Genomic DNA, 21,551 nt, shown 5'->3' on the forward strand with positions numbered 1-21,551 from the left:
ATTACTAATATATGAAATCTTAAGATTTGATTCCAGCATGTCTAGCAATATTAGCTGATACATAATTTTCCTTGTTTTATACTAATTTTCCCAGATTATTACCTAACATCTTTCATGGAGTTGATAATTCACATTGTGGAAATTCTCAATTATTATATTTCTAATTTAATACTATTCTATCTAATTCCTCCAAAACCAGCAAATTTCCATAAAACTCAGCCATATTAATACCTTTTGCTTTAGTTTTCCTTGCAAGAAACAAACAAAACACATCTCCTAAACTAAACCTAACCTCGCTTTCGGGCCATTCGCCATTCATTCATGTCCGTGTCACAATAATTTCGACTAATTTCGAGTCGAAATTATAATATCAACCACTTTATTGGAGTCGCTATTAATTTCGATAGTCGCTATTTCGTGACGTCATTTCGTTGGTTCAACAAAAATCCACAAGGCTCGCACAGTCGCATTTCAACGTCGCCATATTGAAATTTGAGTTAAAATCAGGGCCCTGGACAGATATCAGAAGCCAAGGTTCGGACCACTGACGCGTTTAAGAACGTGTTGAAGCGATTTACCAATTTAAACGTCGGCAAAGAGAAATAGAAAATACATAATAGTGCAAAGGAGAGAGAACAGATGAGAAAGAAGAGTTGGCACCCCAAAGTACTGTAAAATCAATAAACATTTACTTTTTTGATAAAATCGGTCGGACTCCGAGTAAGAAAGATACACCACCAGTATTTAGCGGTAGAATTTTTTTATAATGAGAACATTCTTATCACAACGTGGTTAGACCATTACATAGTAAAAATACCACGGCACTGATCGTATCAGATTTCTAGCTCAGTTGAAAGGGGGACGTTTTAGCACCTGTATGCTAAATCGCGTATCATTTTACCGACAGTTCATCGGAAAATAATCCACGCTTTTCAGGATAATAAAAATAGGGTAAAGAGGCAATAAATTACGGTTTGGTATTAGCTTAATGATCATAAATCATAAATAACAAATTTCAACAGAAATTTCGCTATTTCACGTTGCGTTGAATCAATTTAACTGTGCATTTACAAAAACAACTTAACTGTATTTTAATGTTTTACATAAAACAGGAAAAATATTTTTATGAAAGAATTAGAAATTAGGTTTTTCAATTTTATACAGGGTGAGGCAAATAAAGGGCCTATTAGAAATATCTCGAGAACTAAAGGCAACAGAATCATGAAAATTTGAATTAAGGGGTTTTGAAGAGTCATCTGTTTAATGATTATATTTTCATCTATTTGCTACTTCCGGTTATACCGTAAGTTTCTTATAACTTCGTTTTTAATGGGACACCCTGTATATTTTTACATTTTTGGATTCTCTTCGATGTCTTCTTTCTTAAAATATGAGGTTTTGTAATGTTATACAGGGTATTTTAAAAGATAATTACGTTTTTTTATTAATTTCGTAGCAATATTCACACCCTGCAGAATTGTAGTAGTTTGACATCTAAAACTCTACTTACGTTCTAATGATTTTTAATATAGTCTACTATTGTTAAGAATCATTAGTATAGCTAAATTTTTAATTTTAGTATACAGGGTTGGTCGAAACTCGGAATGAGTATTTTCTGAGTTTTCTTAAATAGAACACCCTGTATTTTAGTATTGTAATGAAATGATATTTTATGGTACTTTTTTATTTCTTAAGCATTCCCTATACCTAACTGCTTTAATTTGTGCTTAATTGTTAATCGCACCAACAATCTTAACTACGTAGGTATTTTGATAGCTAAACCATTATTGGTAATTTTAAGGATCAGTCTGGATTAATATGTATTTATTTCTGAAAAATTATTTGTTAGTGAATATTTTCACGGCCAACCTAATAAAATTTTACGTATTTTTTGTTGCAATTAATGTTTAGCTTGAATCACCAATAACTCACAAATTAAAGCAGTTAGGTATAGGGAATACTTATAAAATAAAAAAGTACCATCATGAAATATCATTTCATTACAATACGAAAATACAGGGTGTTCCATTTAAGAAAATATTCATTCCGAGTTTCGACCAACCCTGTATACTAAAATTTCAAAATTAGCTATACTAATGCTTCTTACCAATAGTAGACTATATTAAAAATCACTTGAACGTAAGCAGAGTTTTTAATGTCCAACTATTACAATTCTACAGGGTGTGAATGTTGCTACGGAATTAATAAAAAACGTAAATATCTCTTAAAATGCCCTGTATAATATTACAAAACCTCATATTTTAAGAAAGAAGATATTGAGGAGAATACGAAAATGTAAAAATATACAGGGTGTCCCATTTAAAAAAAACGAAGTTATAAGTTGCAAAGAGATAAAAATATTTTCATTTAATAGATCATCCTTCAAAACCCCTTTATTCCAATTTTCATGATTCTGTTGCCTTTAGTTCTCGAGATATTTCTAATAGGCCAGATATCTGCCTCACCCTATATAAAATATTAAAACTACAGTTATGTTGTTTTTGTAAATAGGTCTTTATTTGCCTAAATCTAATTTTAAATGAGCCCTTCTTTTTTAAGATTTTACGGGTGGTGTCACCTCCTCTTGGGGGGGCTGCAGCTATTATAGTGAACTGGTGATTAATAAGGGTCCCCCTTTAAATCAAAATCGACAGATCTGAGAGTTTTCCAACAAAATTAAATAGCTGACTGAAAATTCCTGTTTCGTCTTCGGTGCGCCACCCTGTAGAAGTAAATTTAGATTAAAACTGTTTTCAGTATTTATAGTATTTTTTTATATAACTTTTCTGGACATCGTGTATATTTCTATTATCAACAACATATTTTTTATCGTTCGATATCATCGTGGCCTAGTTTGTCGTACGTATAAGGCATTTTCTGTTTATTCCCATTTCCTAATCACTTTTAAATAATTATCTAACTATTAAAATAACATTACATATTATTTTGTCCGCAGTGAATTTAATAATTATTGCATGCCTGGTTACGTTAACCGTTTAAAATATACAATACAACAAAAAACTGGGGATTATCAAGTTAACCTTGAATATAATACTATGATGTATTTTACCTTTGATCATTCGAATCAAAATTGAAAAATAATGTTCTACAATATATTTCGATTTCAACGATAAGGTCAATCATATGTTATAACTGATAATCTTTTTTTGGAATTTGATACATAATTTTCTGTATAATGTCCACTGTCCATATCCATTGTATTTAACATCCTGAATGGTTGTTACATCATACCTCGGGTCTTCTAGTTGTTTATTCCCTCTCGTGGGGATTCCATCTCGGTACCAATACGTTGAAACAACACGTTTACTGTTTCTCATAGATTGATTCGTTTCATTGAATTAACTTTTACATGTATGCATAGCTGGCCCAGAACAAAACTCACTTTTCGGAGGACCATGTCTTCCTTCTTCATCTGACCTGACCCTGCCTTTCACTGAGGTTGGTTATCGAATCTCCAGCAAGCTTGCTCAGGTGTTCGGGGTAATAAACAGTATAGTTACGACTAAGACCACACTTCATGGTGAGGATAGAAATTCAGTAGGAGAGACTAGAAATGCTACTAACTGGAGAGAGCATCCTAATGAACATCACTACTTCTTTGAACCCCATTAATTCAGTATACCTACCTAATACGAAATATGAAAAATTTTTAAAATATACTTACAGAATATTTTTGACAATAAAGATTCACCTGTGTTGAAATATTATAAAGCAATAATTGTTTAAAACCGTTTTAAGATTCTATTTTAGAGGAACGATTTATAAGGTATATAATTCAAAGTCAAGTATGCTACATACAACGATCAAGGCTAACCTGAATTTTATTATAGGTTTGCTGTAGCAGGTTATATACCATATTTGATTTACGAAAATACAATAATTACAACGCAATTAGTATTTTAAATACATTTCATTTATTTTTTACTACGTTGAAAAAACACCTTAAGGCCACGTGAACATGTCACTGTACTGCACGTTTTTTACCATATTCAAATTTAAACGTTCCAAAAGCAGGGTGTTCACAAGGACATTTTTTATTTTTACAAAAAACGATTTATGTTACGTCCAAGCGGTTCCAATTGTAACGTGAATTAAACCTGGATGAGTAGAAAGGGCGCCCGGAAGTTGGGCGTCACCGTGGGTAACGTCACAATTGACCAAAGGGGGGTTTGTATTGGAATTTAAATTAAACGAAGAATTCTAGGTTTAAAAACGTTCGCTATACAAACTGACTCTCAGGTGTTTTGAAGGACACAACTACATGCTTTGGAAAGTGGATCTACAGCTCTCTAAACGGGGGCTACTGGAGTCAGAAAGAGAGTAAAAAAGTTAATCGTGGCAACTGAAAGAAAAGTAGATAAAAATTGAACTAAATAAGAAAGAAAATGGGCGCCACCCTATCTTTTCTCTTAGTGACAAGAAAAACCCAACTTTTTTGCTGCTGTTTTTGCTGTTTACTGCTTGCTGTTCGCTACAATAAGTCTAGGCACTATAACTGCTAAAATATTATATAGTTTTTTGTAGGATTACAATTTATTTAGTAGAAAAAATATCCGAAAAATCATTAATTAGTTTTTTTAACAAAAAATTGCAAATAACTCGAAATGGAAGCATTTTTCAAAAAATTACATAAAAGAAGAAAATGTATTTATTTTAATGAAGCATGCCTAAAAATAATTCATATTCAAAGCAATACGGGAAACTGTTTATTTTTTAGTTATTTTTTAATTTAAGCAATTTCCGCAGCACTTGGGAGAATTTAAAAAAATATATGTTAACTTTGAAAAATGTCGTACATCACGTTCTAATCTAAACCGTAACAACTCAAAATATTAGGTACAGGAGAGCGATAACAAAATATTTGCTTTCATTATTTCCTTATATCTATCTTTATTTTTTTGTTAGTATACATTTCATTTTTGTATCAATATGTTACTAGTTTTGATGGGAAATAAGCAACAATTTTACTAAAAAATGATTTTATTAACGTTTCGACGTCCAAATCGGATACCGTTGTCAAAATACAAAAAATATTAATGAATTAAACAAAAATGTTGTTGTTTAGTAAAAAATTCTTCTAATAATTTATTTAATCTGACTCATTTATATCGGCAATTCAGATATATATTATACATTTTAAAGTAGAAGACTTTAAAATGATATTGCCAAAATTTATGAGTTGCGTTCCTGGGAGAGATTCAAGTTTAGTCCTGAAAGAAACAGATAGTAAAAACAGAAAAATCAAAGAAGCGGCTCTAATTATTGTGTCGCAAATTCCTCGGTAGAATGCAGTGTAGGATGTGGTTACCCATACTAAAAGGGGAAGTCAATAGAAAGAAAATACCACGATTAGTAAGTCAATAACATATCGAGCTAGTACAGATTTTTATCTTCAAGGTCCCGAAGAGAGTTTTGGCATTATTTTATAACAAAGCTGCTATTTTTAATTATTAACAATTAGCGCTATAGTCCAACTGTATCGTCGCCCCCGTTAGCGAAACTATTTCGATTAAATTTTTTTGCACAAACTTACTCAAAAAGATGTCCTTATAACACATCCACAGGGTGCCGGGCGGTGCCGTGGTCGAAAAATTGTTAAAACAATTTTTTTTAAACAAATTCACAAAAATATTTTTTTCATTGCGAACGATTTTTTTTATATAATTTGGGTTATTCTGAGCAAAAAAGATCTCTTGTGATTTTTCTCTAAAATTGATTGTTGTCGAGTTATATGGCCATTTTTTATTTTTCAAATTTTAAATCGCGTATAACCCGACATCGATCAATTTTAGAGAAAAATTACAAGAGACCTTTTTGTCCAGAATGTCCCATATTATCTAAAAAAATTTGTTAGAAGTAAAAAAATTATTTTTGTGAATTTGTTTAAAAAAATTGTTTAAACAATTTTTCGACCACGGCAACCTGTGGATATATTATAAGGACCTCTTTTTGAGTAAGTTTGTGTAAAAAAATCGAATCGGAATAATTTCGCTAACGGGGGCGACGATGCATCCTGGACTATAGCGCTAATTGTTAATAATTAAAAATAGCAACTTTGTAATAAAATAATGCCAAAAATCTCTTCAGGACCTTGAAGAAAGGGTTTGAAACTTGATTTGGTCATTTTTTGAATTTCATAATAATTTTTAATCGAGTTATTAAGCCTTGAAAATAGCCATTTTCGCATTTTTTAAATTTTTAATCACATATAACTCGACAACAATAAATTTCAGAGAAAAATGACAAGGGAACTTTTTTGTTCAGAATGACCCAGATTATCTAAAACAAATTGTTCGAAATGAAAAAAAAAATTATTTTTGTGAATTTGTTTAAAAAAAAATTGTTTAAAAAATTGTTCAACCACGGCACTGCCCGACACCCTGTGGATATGTTATAAGAACCTCTTTTTGAGTAAGTTTGTGCAAAAAAATCGAATCAGAATAATTTCGCTAGCGGGGGCGATGATACTGCCCAGACGCTGCCCAGTCTACTAAACGTTCAAAATTTATAGACATTTGCCAACAAAAACACAAAAAACCTTTGAACTGTTGTTCTGATCTACCAAAATTTAAAATTGTTATCATAGGTATCAAAATTTACCTGTTGCCTGTTATCGTTATAATAGTATTAAATTGGGCAACAAACAAAATTTAATCTTCCATGGAAATATTGGAAATACAACTTTTAAAACTATTCCTCACTCGATTTATTTTCGCGGTAACTCTAATAATATTAATTGACGAGACCAAATTCTTTAGCAAACAATATATTTTTGAAAGAAGTTCCCGTTTGGTTTTTAATTACAAAATTAACAATGGTGTCTTGATTTAGAAGTATACATTTAAAATTTATGCACGCACAGTTAAAAACCAAAAACCGTTGAACTGTTGTAGTTAAAATCAATCAAAATTTAAATTGTTATCAAAATTTACCTGCTAATATTCAATTGTACAGCAAACAAAATTTAATCTCTCACGGAAAAACAATTAAAACTATTTCTCACTTGTTTTATTTTCGCGGTAACTGTTTGAAATTTACGTCAACTCACGCCGTGGTTTGTTTGTACGCTTAAAATAAACGTCCTCCCCGTTACAAAGTCGGCACACGACTAGTTTTGTTCTGCTGCTGGCCTGGCTGAGTTGGAGTTGGATGGAGTTTGAAACTCGTGTTTATCAGTCTGTGTTGTGGTTCATTCCGCTAACCGCTAACCAACAAAAATAGCAATGGCAAAATATATTTGCCTAAAAGCTTCTTGGAAAAACTTCATCTGTAGTTTTGTTGCCTGAATGGGAGATTTTTAGCACCCTTAGTTAAGTTATTCTCAAACAGAAATTTATTGAAGAATAAATTTATTATTTAAAATTTGTACATGTCATATACATAAATACCTATGTTTCTAATTGTAAATAATTATAAATAATGTAAATTAAAAGTCAAAAATATTTACACCCACTTATTTTATATGTATTTTATAAAAAACAAAAAACGGTTCAGAAAAGGTATTCAACATGATACAAAAAATGTTTGAGAGAGCACTGAATGGAGTAGACTTACCGACAGAATGGGCTCAAACATAATGAGATCAATATCAGAAAGGAAATAGAAGAAACTGACTCTATTGAAAGACCATAAAGGAAAAATTGGGAGAAATACTAAGTTTTCAATCTAATAGCACATAAAACAATATTAAAAATGTTACTCTACATCCCACCAGATTGAAAACAATGGGAAACTTCTCTGGTTACACCTCCGAGGCTTCTAAAATTTGCAAGCCATAACGGATGCTGAGACTAAAGAAGATGAGGGAATTTTACAATTTATAATTCACGTCCCATCTGCTCAGCGCGGTAAAGTTCCAACGAGAATGGTTCCCTTCGTACTCCAATCAGAGTAAACATGTAAATCAAAAATAAATAACCATTTTCAATTTCGTTGCAACACGATAAGAGACTACTATTATAACTATGTGCCTCCTGATGGGAGACTCATAAATTTCGAAACCGGTAGAGGTGCTTGCTGCACTCTCTGATTGAACTAGAATATAATGCGGCTGTAGTTTCGTGTTGCAACGAAATTGAAAATGATTATTCATTTTTGATTTACATGTTTACCCTGATTGGAGTACGAAGGGAACCATTCACGTTGGAACTTTACCGCGCTGAGCAAATGGGACGTGAATTATAAATTGTAAAATTCCCTCATCTTCTTAGTCTCAGCATCCGTTATGGCTTGCAAATTTTAGAAGCGTCGGAGGTTTTACCAGAGAAGCTTCCCATTGTTTTCAATCTGGTGGGATGTAGAGTAATATTTTTAATATTGTTTTATGTGCTATTAGATTGAAAACTTAGTCTTTTGCTAGCAGTTGCCGCTAGGGCATCCCTGCCATTTCGTTCGTTGAAATCCGTAACTGCATGCCGGGGTTTGTCCTGGTTGGGTCAGAGAGAGCAGCATATGTGCCTCCTGATAAGAGACTAATAAGTTTCGAAACCGGTAGAGATGCTTGCTGCACTCTCTGATTGAACTAGAATTGTTAGAATATATTCAACTATAAATTATGGTATTTTTATTAGTGTTAAAATGGACATAGGCAGTCTAAGTGGGCGGGCTGATTCCCCGAACCTTTTAGGTCGAACACTCGCGAAAAAGTGTCGAGTTACATTATGAATGTGGAAACGATGTTAGTAGAGTTTTGAGTTTGATTTTTCAGTCTAGAAGTATACGTTGTATAAGACACACCTTAATTTCTCTCTTTGTATATTATTATAATACGGTTCGGTTATAAAATAAATAGTTTGTTTACGCTTATTTGTATCTTTTATTATCTGCTATTTCTAATAGGTTATGGGCCTCAGTTACGTTTTTAGCTCACCTGTATTAAGATAATAATTAAAAGTGTACAGTCGCGAAGTTTTTCGTGTTACATAACGATATACATAATATGGCGGAAAGTGCGAAATATAACGTCGAAAAGTTGAACGGCAAGAACTATCGGTCGTGGAGTTATTTAGTGAAAATGTTACTCATCAATGCTGATCTATGAGAATTAGTTTCGAACGAGTTACCATTAGAAGCAGACCGAAGCAGTTCTTGAAAAAAACAAAATGATAAGGCTTTGTCAACTATAGCCTTACTTGTTGACGTTAATCAGTTAGTGCATATCCGAAACAAGGAATTCGCGCGCGATGCGTGGGTAGCGCCAAGGGAGTATCATCAGAAATCAAGTTTGTCTAGTATGGTGTTTTTGTTAAAGCAAATCTGTAGGCTATCGCTAGAGGAGAATGGTGATATGGAAGCACACATTAGTTTATTCCTAGAATCGTTGAATAAACTGGCCGCCTTAGGGGAGGAAATTAAGGACAGGTTCTCAGCAGGAATTTTGCTGGGAAGTCTTCCAGACTCATACAGTTTTTTGATTACAGCGCTGGAAAGTAGGCCATCGAGTGAATTTACTCTAGAATTTGTTACGAGTAAATTAATAGATGAGTACAGGAGACGTCAGGGAGCTTTGGGAAGAAATCAGGAGGAGTCGGTGATGAAATCAGTATACGAGGGTAACAAAAATAATTATACGAGAGTATTGCAAGGGCAGAAGCAAGGCAGTGTTATTTTTGTAACCGGAAGGGCCATTTTAAACGAGATTGCTTTAAGTACAAAGCGTTTAAAAAGGAAAAGGCCAATAAAGTCACTGAAGGTACTGATGATGCATGTTTTATGGTCAATTATAGCTCAAGGGACGGAAAAAGGGATTCTGCTTCGTGGTATGTGGACTCAGAAGCTTCGAGCCACATGGTTAATTACAAAGGATTCTATACCCAATTTGACGGTAGCAGAAAGGGCGTTGTAAGTTTGGCGGAGAAAAGGCAATACTCCGAGGTTCAGGGTATAGGGACAGGACTTATTGAGTGCGTGACTGGATCGGGAGTGGAAAATTTAAAAATCGACAATGTGTTGTATGTGCCGGGATTAGACTCAAATCTGCTTTCGGTGAAAAAGCTAACAATTGCGGGGCATAATGTGCAGTTCGATAAAAACGAGTGTAAAATCGTTTTACACGGAAAAGTCGTCGCGAGTGCGGTGCCTTCACCGGACTTATACAAACTTTCAACTGTGGACCATGGATTGAGTGCTTTGGAGCATTCCAGCAACTGTCAACATACATGGTATAGACGGTTTGGACACAGGGACATGGATGCAGTCAAACACTTAATGGAAAAGAAAATGGCAGTCGGGATTGATATGACAGACTGTAGGATTAGGGAAACTTGTGAATGCTGTATGAAAGGTAACATTTTACGTAAGAGTTTTCCAAAATTTTCTCATAGCAATACATTTAATATTCTTGACTTATTACATTCGGATATTTGCGGGCCCATGAAGACTGTTACTCCAGGGGGTAAACGTTATATTTTGACTTTAATTGATGATTTTTCTAGATATACAACTATATATTTATTAAATCATAAAAATGAAACGGTAAAATGTATAAAAGAGTTTATAGAATTTGCGAGTAATCAGTTAGGTAGGGTTCCAAAAGTAATTAGGTCGGATAGGGGTGGCGAGTACGTAAATAATAATTTAAGGGAATTTTTAAAGGGTAAAGGTATAAAAATTCAATATACAGCAGGGTACTCTCCAGAACAGAACGGGGTTGCAGAGAGAAAGAATCGATCTCTAGTTAAAATGGCTAGGTGCATGTTAATCGATGCGGGTTTAGCAAAGAAATTTTGGGGGGAAGCGATAGTGACAGCAAATTATTTGCAAAATCGATTACCTACTAAGTCGAAAGAAAAACCGCCCTATGAGTTGTGGCATGAAGTAACACCGAATGTGTCGAATTTGCAAATATTTGAGTCTACGGTTTATAGCCACATTCCCAAAGAAAAATGAAGGATAAATTTAATCCAAAAGGTGAGTCACTGATGTTTGTAGGTTACTCTGATGAATCAAAAGCATATAGATTGTTAAATGTAGATACAGAACATATTACAATTAGCCGTAGTGTGGTGTTTTCCAAGAGAAATATATGCGTCGAGAAAAAGGAGGCAAAAAGTGAGGAAATATCCATTGGGTCCATGATGGAACGGAAGAAAATAGAGCCAAACGACGTAGAAGACAGAGAGGTTGCAAATTTTGAAAACACGGAGGAAATAGAAAATTCTACGGACACATCTAACACGTATGAGAGCTTAAGTTGGGAAGAATCCCATGCCGATGACGGTGATTCTAACTATCAATTAGATACAGATCTCGATATAGAGAATTCAGGTGATCGTAGACCTAGCAGAATAAATAAAGGTATTCTACCTGAGCGCTACATAGCAAAGTTGTCAGAACTCGAAGAAGTAGAACCTAGAAACTTTAAAGAAGCGGTTAAAAGAAGTGATAGTGAAAATGGAAGCAAGCTATGGAAGAGGAAATCACGTCATTAAGGAAAAATAAAACTTGGGATTTAATACAAGCACCAAAGGGAAAGAATATAGTCTCATATAAATGGGTATTCAAGTTAAAAACAGGCGAAGATCAAAGCTCGAAGAAGTACAAAGCACGGCTGGTAGCAAGGGGTTTTAGCCAAAAATTCGGCGTAGACTACGATGAAGTTTTCGCTCCGGTTGCGCGGCAAGGTACTCTTCGAATTTTATTAACAGAGGCATGGCGTAAAAATCTCATAGTAAGGCATATAGATGCAAAAACAGCCTTTCTAAATGGAGAACTGTCAGAAGAAATTTTTATGAAACAGCCTGAGGGATTTGAAGAAAAGGATACAAGTTGTGTTTGCAAATTAAATAAAAGTTTATATGGTTTGAAACAATCTGCCAGAACTTGGAACAAAAAGCTTAATGAAGTTTTATCTAAAGAAAATTTTTGTAAAAGCAATATTGATACATGTTTATATATCAAGGTAATAAATAATGAAAGGGTTTACGTACTTATATACGTGGATGACATTTTAATAGCAGCAAAGGATACACAGGCAATTGATACATTTGAAGAGAATCTAAAATGTAATTTTGAAATAACGAGTTTGGAATTATTACAAAATTATCTAGGTATGAAGATTGAAAGGTGCGATCAAGGGATATACAATATAGTTTAAATCAAGCTAGTTATATTGAAAAATTGCTGAACAAGTTTAAGGTGAAAGATGCAAAAGAATCCAATATACCGCTGGATGTTGGATACTACAAGCTTAGCAGAGAAAGCCGATGAAAAATAGTGAAATATACCAACAACTGATTGGTGGTTTATTATATATTGCGGTAAATACTAGACCGGATATATTGGCAAGCGTCACCATACTAAGTCAACAGAATAAAAATCCAAAAGAAGTAGATTGGAACGAAGCAAAGAGAGTGTTGAGATATTTAAAGAAAACTAAATATAAAAAGCTTATTTTATGACAACAAGGAACAGATAGTGCATTATACGGCTATGCAGACGCTGACTGGGCAGAAGACAAAGGGAACAGAAAATCAAATAGCGGGTATATATTTTTATTACGGGGCTCGCCTATAAATTGGGGATGTAGAAAACAGAATTGCGTGTCTCTATCATCAACAACTGAAGCAGAGTACATAGCATTGGCTGAAGGATGTCAGGAAGCAATTTGGTTAAAACAGGTTATAAAGGAATGTAGCGCCCTCTGGGTAATAAATTATTTTTGGTGGTGAATTTAGATTTCTCATCCCAAAAAATCCCCGCTTACCAAATTTCGTGTTGTTATTAGGAAATATTCAAGAATAAATAAAATAAAAGTTTAACTTTGACACCCTGTATTTCGGTTATTATCAAGTTTGGTACTAGGGTAAGTTAGCTTAAATCGACCTATTTTAAGCTCAGCAATCTAAGGTTAAGCTATGGCCCATTCTTTACCAAACACCCTGTATATGCAGTCCATTTAAGACGACAAAGGGACTGCTACAGGGCAGCTCCACATTCTCTAAACTGATCAAAATATTCGTGAAAAAAACCCTGAAACTATGGAAAATAAAGTGTGAAGGAATAGGCATAACAGTAAGAAACGAACCCCTATGTAGGTACCCTAAGTTTTGCTGGCGACCAAATAGTGATCGCACAGGAACAGGAATATACAAAGAATGGAACGGACATAAACGAAATATTCTATTAACTAAAGAGTTAGAAATAAGATAATATTTATTTTTAGTAGGGCTGGTTGATTATTTGAAGAAGGCATTTAAACGTTTTAGACAATAATTTTGAAATTTTTTTTGCTTGTCTCACTTCTGGCTTATTGAGTCAATAATTGTGTGTAATTGATTGTGTTTCTATCGACGGAAATTCCTTTTTAAATTGGTTTCTATTAGTTCACAAAATAATTTTGATCCTCGGCATTTTAAAAATATTTGTTATTCTTATTATTTCTCTTATCAATTTTTGGTCTCTATCTATAACACTATAACGCCCTATAAACGTAAGGATTTATCGTACTGCTTATTTAACCTTGGGTCGTATCAAAAATCATACTTGCAGTACTGCAATATTGTCTACACACAGTGCAATGTATCGTTCTGAAGCAGATCGTATTTTGGCATAATTGCAGAGTATTTGTGGTTACAGTAAATAGCACAGTGTTGTTCATAAACGAGTGGTTATGTCTTTACGACTTTCAAAAAGAAAAGCTGCAGCCTTTATAGTTTCGATTTTATTAATTGAAGAAGATGATGAAAGAGAAAATGGTGTAAACAGTAGTTGTTGAACAGAGACAAATATTCCCACATGAGGCTATTGAAAGAACTTGAAGAAAAAGAGCTCTTCGACTTTAAAAATTACTTAAGAGGATACATCAGCGCGTCATCAATAGTTTTTTTAAGTTCTCGATTATTATACTCATAGGCGCGCTAAATGTTACCAAGTTATGGTCAGTCAAGTTCGATTTCTTGTTATAGATAATCGATTTTTAGTAATTCGAATGTGACCCAAAATCTAGGCATGGGATAAAAAAGTTTATTTGAAGAAAGTTTATTTTTTTGTTCTTCTTAATGGCGATACAGGCTGGTTTTTGTAATATTTTATTTAATTATAGAGTAATTTCCACATACTTCCACATACAGTACCGCCATTCTTTACTGTATTACGAATATATGTGCCAAATACCTCGATAAAATATTTAAAATTAAAGCTGCAATTTTGGAATGCGTTTTCTGCGCCCTGATGTTGCCTCTGGATCGATTCTGATGCATATACCTCCTTACTGGCTTTACTTTATTATAAAGTTACTATTTTCCATTATGTTTTTCGTCCCTTCTGGAAACAATTCATTAAATTTGGCAAATAAAATATCATAGCTTTCGCTTTATCTTATTGGCATAATCTTTTAATTTTACATCCCATAGGTATTTGTTTCCTCTATATAATTCAATAAACTCTTCCTAGAAAGATTTGTGTTTAACGATTAAATAACGATATTATTCTGCCTTTTAATGAACAAAAAAAGTAGAAGACTTAAAAAAAATTGAAGGCACTCGTGGGAGTGCAGACAGAAGTGTAAAGTTCTTATAGTAAATAAATTACGAGCTCAATGCTTTTTCCCCATCCAAAAAGAAGTGCTATATATTGTTATATTGCTATTTGATATGAAAATTAAATTTTGATAATTATAAACAGAATTCAATTTAATATAAAATATTTTCAATTTTCTCAACCACGGGCATATAAATTTAGAACAACCTGTATACAACAAATTGTTATATGTAATTTTAAGAAGTGATTAGAAGAAGCTTACGAAACTCGGGACAATGCGCCGAGAATAAACAAAGTGAATGGCGCGTACCATTATCGTTGTTCGCGGAAAGTTCGATCATTAGCCTATGCTAAATAAGACTCAGTTGAAATAGATAATAGGTCATTATCGTTGTTCGCGGAAGGTTCGATCATTAGCCTATGCTAAATAAGACTCAGTTGAAGTAGATAATAGGTCATTAAATTTTGTAAATAGTAGAAAGTAATTTTAGAATGGGAATTAGCTATTTTTTTTTGAAATCCATTAAGCATATTTAGAAAGATTAAAAATTGGTTTTGAGGAATACTGCGAATGAGAGTTGGTGGTGGAAGGTTGATTTGTGAATCTGGAAGGGATATTTAGAAAGTAGGGGAATGAATGACAAATAGAGATCAGAATGTTTTGAGCTGTCGAGAAGGGAAGTCCAGTAGTAGACGGTAGTGTACGGAGAGTGAGAAAGCCGGTGTAGTTCCGTGAGTGTGGAGATCTATCGTGGAACGAGAGGTAGGCCAGGTTGAGAGTAAAGAACCTCCTTGAGCCAAGAGTGTCCCGGTAGCTGATTGCAGTTTCGAAAAAGGTAGAACACAGCATCACGACAGAAGCAGGAACGAGAGCTATACGAGCTAATCTTCAAAGGAGAACATTACTGAAAGCCAGGACGAGGTTTTGATCGCAGCCAAGGATAGCAGGAAACGGGTTTTGTGTGAAGACATTCTCAGTTCACCAGAAAAAGGCCAGTCTCATTTGTTTGGACATGAATGTATGGGTTTTTCGTATTAAATACCACATTATAAATTGAAGAACATAATCAATAATATCAGAAAAGCTTCATCAAACTAAAATAGAATTGTTGCTAATAAATCCTAATAGTTAAATGTTAATAAAAACTTTCAGTTGGAAACCAAAAGGAAATAAGATTCCCATTTGTAAATGTTATGTTTAAGAATAATAAGATCTAGCACATACTAAGCAGTGATTGCCATTTAAATAAAATAAACAATATTTTGATTATAATTGTAACCCATATGTGTGTATTATTTTACTCTTTTCTTTCCTATCCCGATTAGGAACCATTGAGAAATACTGAGAAACCACGTAAGTAAGTAATTAATTTTATAATTCGCCCTGAGATTGAAAACATATTGATATGTGATCTGGTTAATTAATTAAATTATTATTAATGCATTGATTAAATTAAATGACAAATAAGAATATTATCTCATATCAATAATCAAGATCACAGCAACTGTCGTCCAACGTGGAAAGCATTGAAAAGTATTTCTAGTGGCAAATTTGAAGGATAGAAAGAGTAAAGCCGGTATTTGAAAATTTATATGCCTGTGGTAAAAAGTGAGATACTTACATTTGATAACATAAAATTTTAGATCTCTTTAGGTACAAATTTTACATAACTGATTTAATATTTTATTTTACGATATTTACATTTGATATATTTATTGACAATTTATAATATTTGGGTGAGAAAAAGTCATCTTGGTAACATACTAGTAAAATTTCATATTTGGCGGGGACAGTACTTCTTGAAAACAAATGTCTGTGACAAGAAGCCAAAGCAAAGACAATAAAAAACAAAAAGAACATTCAGACCAAGAAGATATTTTAGACACGACAATCATGGCATCAGAACAGCAAGAATTATCAGGAATAGATAAACTATTACAACTGATGCAACTCCAGTCACAAAAACTGGACGACAATCAAAGAGAAACAAAACAAGCAATGGATGAAGCAAAAAGGACAATGGATAAAAATCAGGAAGAAACATCAAAGAAAATGGATAAAGTGGATCAAAAAATGGATGAAACACAACAGAAAATGGATGAAACACAACAAAAAATGGATGAAACACAACAAAAATTGGATAAAAAAATGGATGAAACACAACAAAAAATGAAACAAGCAATAGAAGAGAACAACAAGAAAATGGAGGAACGCATAGGAAAGTATGAAAAGGAAGTAAAAGGATGTTTGACAACAATGAAAAAAGAGATGAAAGAACAAGAAATGAAAATTCAAAATAAAATAAAGGAGATAACGAATTGCCAGAAAAAAGAAATGGAAAGTTTGGAAAACAAGTTGCAAAACGCTATTCAAGCAGACATAGAAGAAGTGGAAAGAAAGATTGCGGAAATCAATACGCAACAGAATGTCGGAGAAAGAAGAGAAATGGTTATACATAGCACAGATGACGTGAAGATAAGGTTTGGCGGGGATGTAAGAAGATTACACCCAGTGCCGTTCATAAATAGCCTGAAAAAGAAAATACAGCACATCGGAAATTTCGAAACAGCAAAAGAAACTATCAGAAACCATCTCAAATATGAAGCAAGCCTATGGTTCGATAGCAAAGAAGAAGAATTCGGCAATTGGCAACAATTTGAACAAAAATTTTTGAATTATTTCTGGGGAAAAGTCCAACAATTGGAAATTAACAAGGAATTGCAAAATGGGAAATACAATGATAGGATGGGTGTATCAGAAAGGACATATGCTTTGCAAATTTACAATAATGCAAAACATTTACAATATAATTACTCATCGGAACAATTCGTCGAACTGATTGCAAGACATTTCGAGGAAACGCTGGAAGACCATATCACATTGCAAAATTACAAAGACATAGATAGTTTATGCCAATTCCTACAAATAAGAGAATCACGTCTAAGAGAAAGAAAGTCAAGAAGGTCGGGAGAAGATTACAGGCCCCGAGAAACACAAGACTACAGAGATAGAAATCAAAATAGGAGGGACTATACAAGACGAGATTTTAATCCCAGAAGGGAAAACGAAAATAGAGACAACGGAAGAGGAAATTATGAACAAAGAAATAGGCAATGGAATGAGGACAGAAATCGAGAATACCAGAATAGAAACACCACACGCTCAAATCAAGAAAACAGAAATAATGGTAGACAAAATGTACAGGGATATCGAGAAAACCGAAACAGATCCGACAGACCAAGAGAAAATAGAAGAGAAGTAAATAATACCCAGACAGATGAATATGACGGAGAGAGACATTATGACGAAAATATAAACAACGATGAGCAACCGGCGTCTTTTCACGACGGCGCTCACTAAAAACCAAAAATCAAACAGGAATCTTTTGTCACCCCAAGGAGTTTATTAAATTGGCAGGAAACAACGAAAAGAAAAATGGAGTTACTTTAAAATTTGTGGATGGATTTATCAACGAGAAACCAATTAAAATTATGATAGACACTGGATCTGAAATAACATTGGTCAACAGAAAACTAATAGAAGAAGTTAACTCAACAAATTTAATTTACAAAATACCTAGGGTAAATTTAGTGGGCGCAAACAAACGGACATTGGCAACTATAAATGAAGGCATACGAGTAATGGTACGACTGGGTAAGAATATGTATGCACTACAATGTGTAATAATGCCAAATATGTCACATGACATGATAGTAGGAGTTGACGAATTGGCAGAAAAACATGTAGTGATAGATTTTAAAAATAATACGATGAAACTAACAGAAGAAAAAGAAAAGGAACAGGACAAGGAACAGGAGAAACAAAATACGGACGAATCAGGTAAAGAACAAACAGTGGAAATGAATTTGGCAACGAAGCAAGGACAAAGAAGAAAAGGGAGAAAAAGTCAGAAAAGGATAAAAGAAAATGAAACCTGTGGCTCCTCAAAAGAAGAGTTGAGCCCAGAAGAAGAAAATTTGAGAGTATCAGAAACAAAGGAAACCTGGGATTCCTCAAAAGAAGAGACGAGCTCAGGAGAAGAAGAAATAAAGCTAAAAAATGAAAGTGAAAAGAATATGATTGAAACAGTGGTATTTGAAGAGGAGGTATATGCAAACGAGGATGCAGAATGCACGGTAAACATGTGTGAAGAATCTGAGAAAAAAGACAGAAAATTGATATGTGGAGAAGGGAAAGAAAAAGAATTGCGGTTGATGTTAAGAAACTACGAAAATTTGATCAATGAGGAAAACAGAGTGGCTAAAAAGTACGAACATTCATTTGAGGTGAAAAACTTGGGAAATTTTCGATCAAAGACTTACCCGATTCCATACAAGTATCGACAAGAGGTGAAAGAAGAAATAAATAAAATGTTGGAAGATCAAATCATCGAAAGATGTGATTCACCGTATGTTAACCCGATTGTGATAGTAAAGAAAAGCAATGGAGAATTGAGATTATGTTTAGATGCCAGGAATATCAACCAGCACACTGTATCACAATATGAATCACCTCTAAACATCGAGGCCATTTTTGGAAGAATCACCGGGTCACACATATTTTCGAAAATTGACTTAAAACACAGTTTTTGGTTGATACCGTTAGCTGAAAAGTGTAGAACCTACACCGCTTTTTCTATTGATGGTATTGTCTACCGGTTTAAGGTAGTGCCATTTGGATTGCAGAGTGCTTGTGCTGCACTCGTCCGAGCTCTACATACCATTTTGAATCGCCATGAAGATTTCATAGTTCATTATATCGATGATTTATTAATTTTTTCACAAGATACTCAGAGTCATCTGGAACACATAGAAATAATTCTGAAAGAATTGGACACAGCGGGATTGAAATTAAACATTGAAAAATGTCAATTTTTTCAAAAAGATGTCATTTATTTGGGTTTTCAATTGGACACCAAAACAGTAAGATTAGCCGAAGACAGAGTCAAGCTCATAGATGAATACCCAAGACCAACGAATTTGAAAACATTGAGAGGTTTTCTTGGCACGATAAATTATTTTAAAAAGCTGATTCCCGATTTGAGCCAAAAGGAAATCCCTCTGATAAAATTGCTTAAAAAAGGAATAAAATGGAATTGGAAAGAAGAACAGGAGGAAGCTTTCGAAACATTAAAACGAGAATTCGCAAAAGGAACGAAAATATACCACCCCATTTACAATTTACCTTTTATACTCCGAACTGATGCGTCCATACAAAAATTTGCAGGAGTTCTGTCTCAAATACAAAACGACCAAGAAGTGCCGATATGTTTTATATCTCGAGTGACTAAAACACATGAGAGAAAATATAGTGTTACAGAATTGGAGTTTGCCAGTGTACTATATTGCGTAAACAAATTGAGGTTTTACTTATTGGGAGCAAAATTCACAATCGAAACAGACCATGCAGCTTTAGTACATATCATGAAGAATAGATTAGTAAATAATAGAATACATAGAGGCATTCTATTATTACAGGAGTATGATTTTGAGTTCCGATATATAAAAGGGAAAGACAACATAATAGCCGACGCTCTAACACGGGATGAGGACACCGGAAAAAAGGAAACAATTACTCTACAGGTGGGACTAAATAGATTAATACAAGAAGAAGGGATATATTCGTTAAATGAGATAAGGACAAACCAGGAAGACCTAGAGGAAAGAGAAAAAAGAAGAGCGGAAGTAGAAAATAACATATATTTTAAGAGAATAGACGGAAAGGAACTATATTTAGTGACACAGACATTGGCCGAAAAGATAATAAAGAAATTACATGAGGACAATGGGCATATCGGTAACAGAAAAGTTTGGCTCGTTTTTAGGGAAAATTACATCAGCCGACAGGATTACCGCATTGCAAAGGAAATTACCCAGAAGTGCGATGTATGTCAAAAATATAAGAGTCGGAATTTCAAAAACGAAAATATTGCCAAAAATATTGAAGCCCGAAACAAACTAGACATTGTAGCAATAGATATGTTAAGCGATCTAATTATGACCACTAAAAGGAACAAACATATTCTGGTAATGGTGGATGTGTTTTCAAAATAGGTAAAATTATATAGTTGCCGCACCACAAAGGGGGAAGAAATATTAAGAAAAATCGACAATTTTATAGCCATAGTAGGAACACCAAAAAAGATTCTACTGGACAATGCAACGTATTTCCGAAATGATCGTTTCAAGGGACAACTTCGAGAACGAGGAATAGAGACAAATTTTGTCAGCATCAGGCATCCACAGAGTAATCCTTCGGAACGATTCATACAGGAAGTGACGAAATTTCTTCGCATTGCAACAGATGGTCAACATCGCCACTGGGACAGGAAAATGGCGGAAATAGAAAGGTATCTAAATACAATTCCGAGCACAGTAACAAAAGAGACCCCAGAATACATCATGAAGGGTGTACTGCCGATAAGGCCATGGGAAGACCAAGAGCCAAAAGAATATCAACAGGTGATTGAAACCGTACAGAGAAGATTACGGCGAAGCAACGAAAAATATATCCAAAGACAGGAACAAAATAGAAAAAGAAGACCAGTGACTTTCCAAAAGGGTGAAAAAGTACCCGTGAGGGCATTACGAGTATCCAATCTTCCTGGGGGCATTTGCGCAAAGTTGATGCCTGTTTTCGAATGCCCGTACATCGTGAATAATGAAAATGGGATAAATAGTTATGAGTTGAGGCACAGGAACTCGGAAAAGATCCGAGGAATTTATAATATTCACGATGTATACAAATATCACGAATAAAAGACAGAATTACATGAAGTAGATAGTAAGTTAGGGTATAAGACGTAGATTAAAGTAAGGAAATATACAGGGAGTTGGTTTTGCCTCGAGAAAATTTATTTAAAAATGCAGATAAATTTTATCGAATACAAGGCGGGGATTTGTTATATTGCTATTTGATATGAAAATTAAATTTTGATAATTATAAACAGAATTCAATTTAATATAAAATATTTTCAATTTTCTCAACGACGGGCATATAAATTTAGAACAACCTGTATACAACAAATTGTTATATGTAATTTTAAGAAGTG

The 21,551-nt window shown here is 33.7% G+C and overlaps 1 protein-coding gene across 1 annotated transcript in view; it reads right to left on the reverse strand.

Annotated features, from left to right (window-relative positions):
* Positions 1-7,141, reverse strand: part of LOC114329884 (ATP-binding cassette sub-family C member 4) — a 351,864-nt gene extending 344,723 nt beyond the window's left edge. Inside the window, exon 1 of the mRNA XM_050655875.1 lies at positions 6,954-7,141. The gene's annotated coding sequence lies outside the window, so the exon portion shown is untranslated. The remainder of the gene's footprint in view (positions 1-6,953) is intronic.
* Positions 7,142-21,551: the final 14,410 nt, after the last annotated feature.

The sequence above is a fragment of the Diabrotica virgifera genome, chromosome 7 (assembly GCF_917563875.1).
Source record: "Diabrotica virgifera virgifera chromosome 7, PGI_DIABVI_V3a".
Lineage (NCBI taxonomy): Eukaryota > Metazoa > Arthropoda > Insecta > Coleoptera > Chrysomelidae > Diabrotica > Diabrotica virgifera.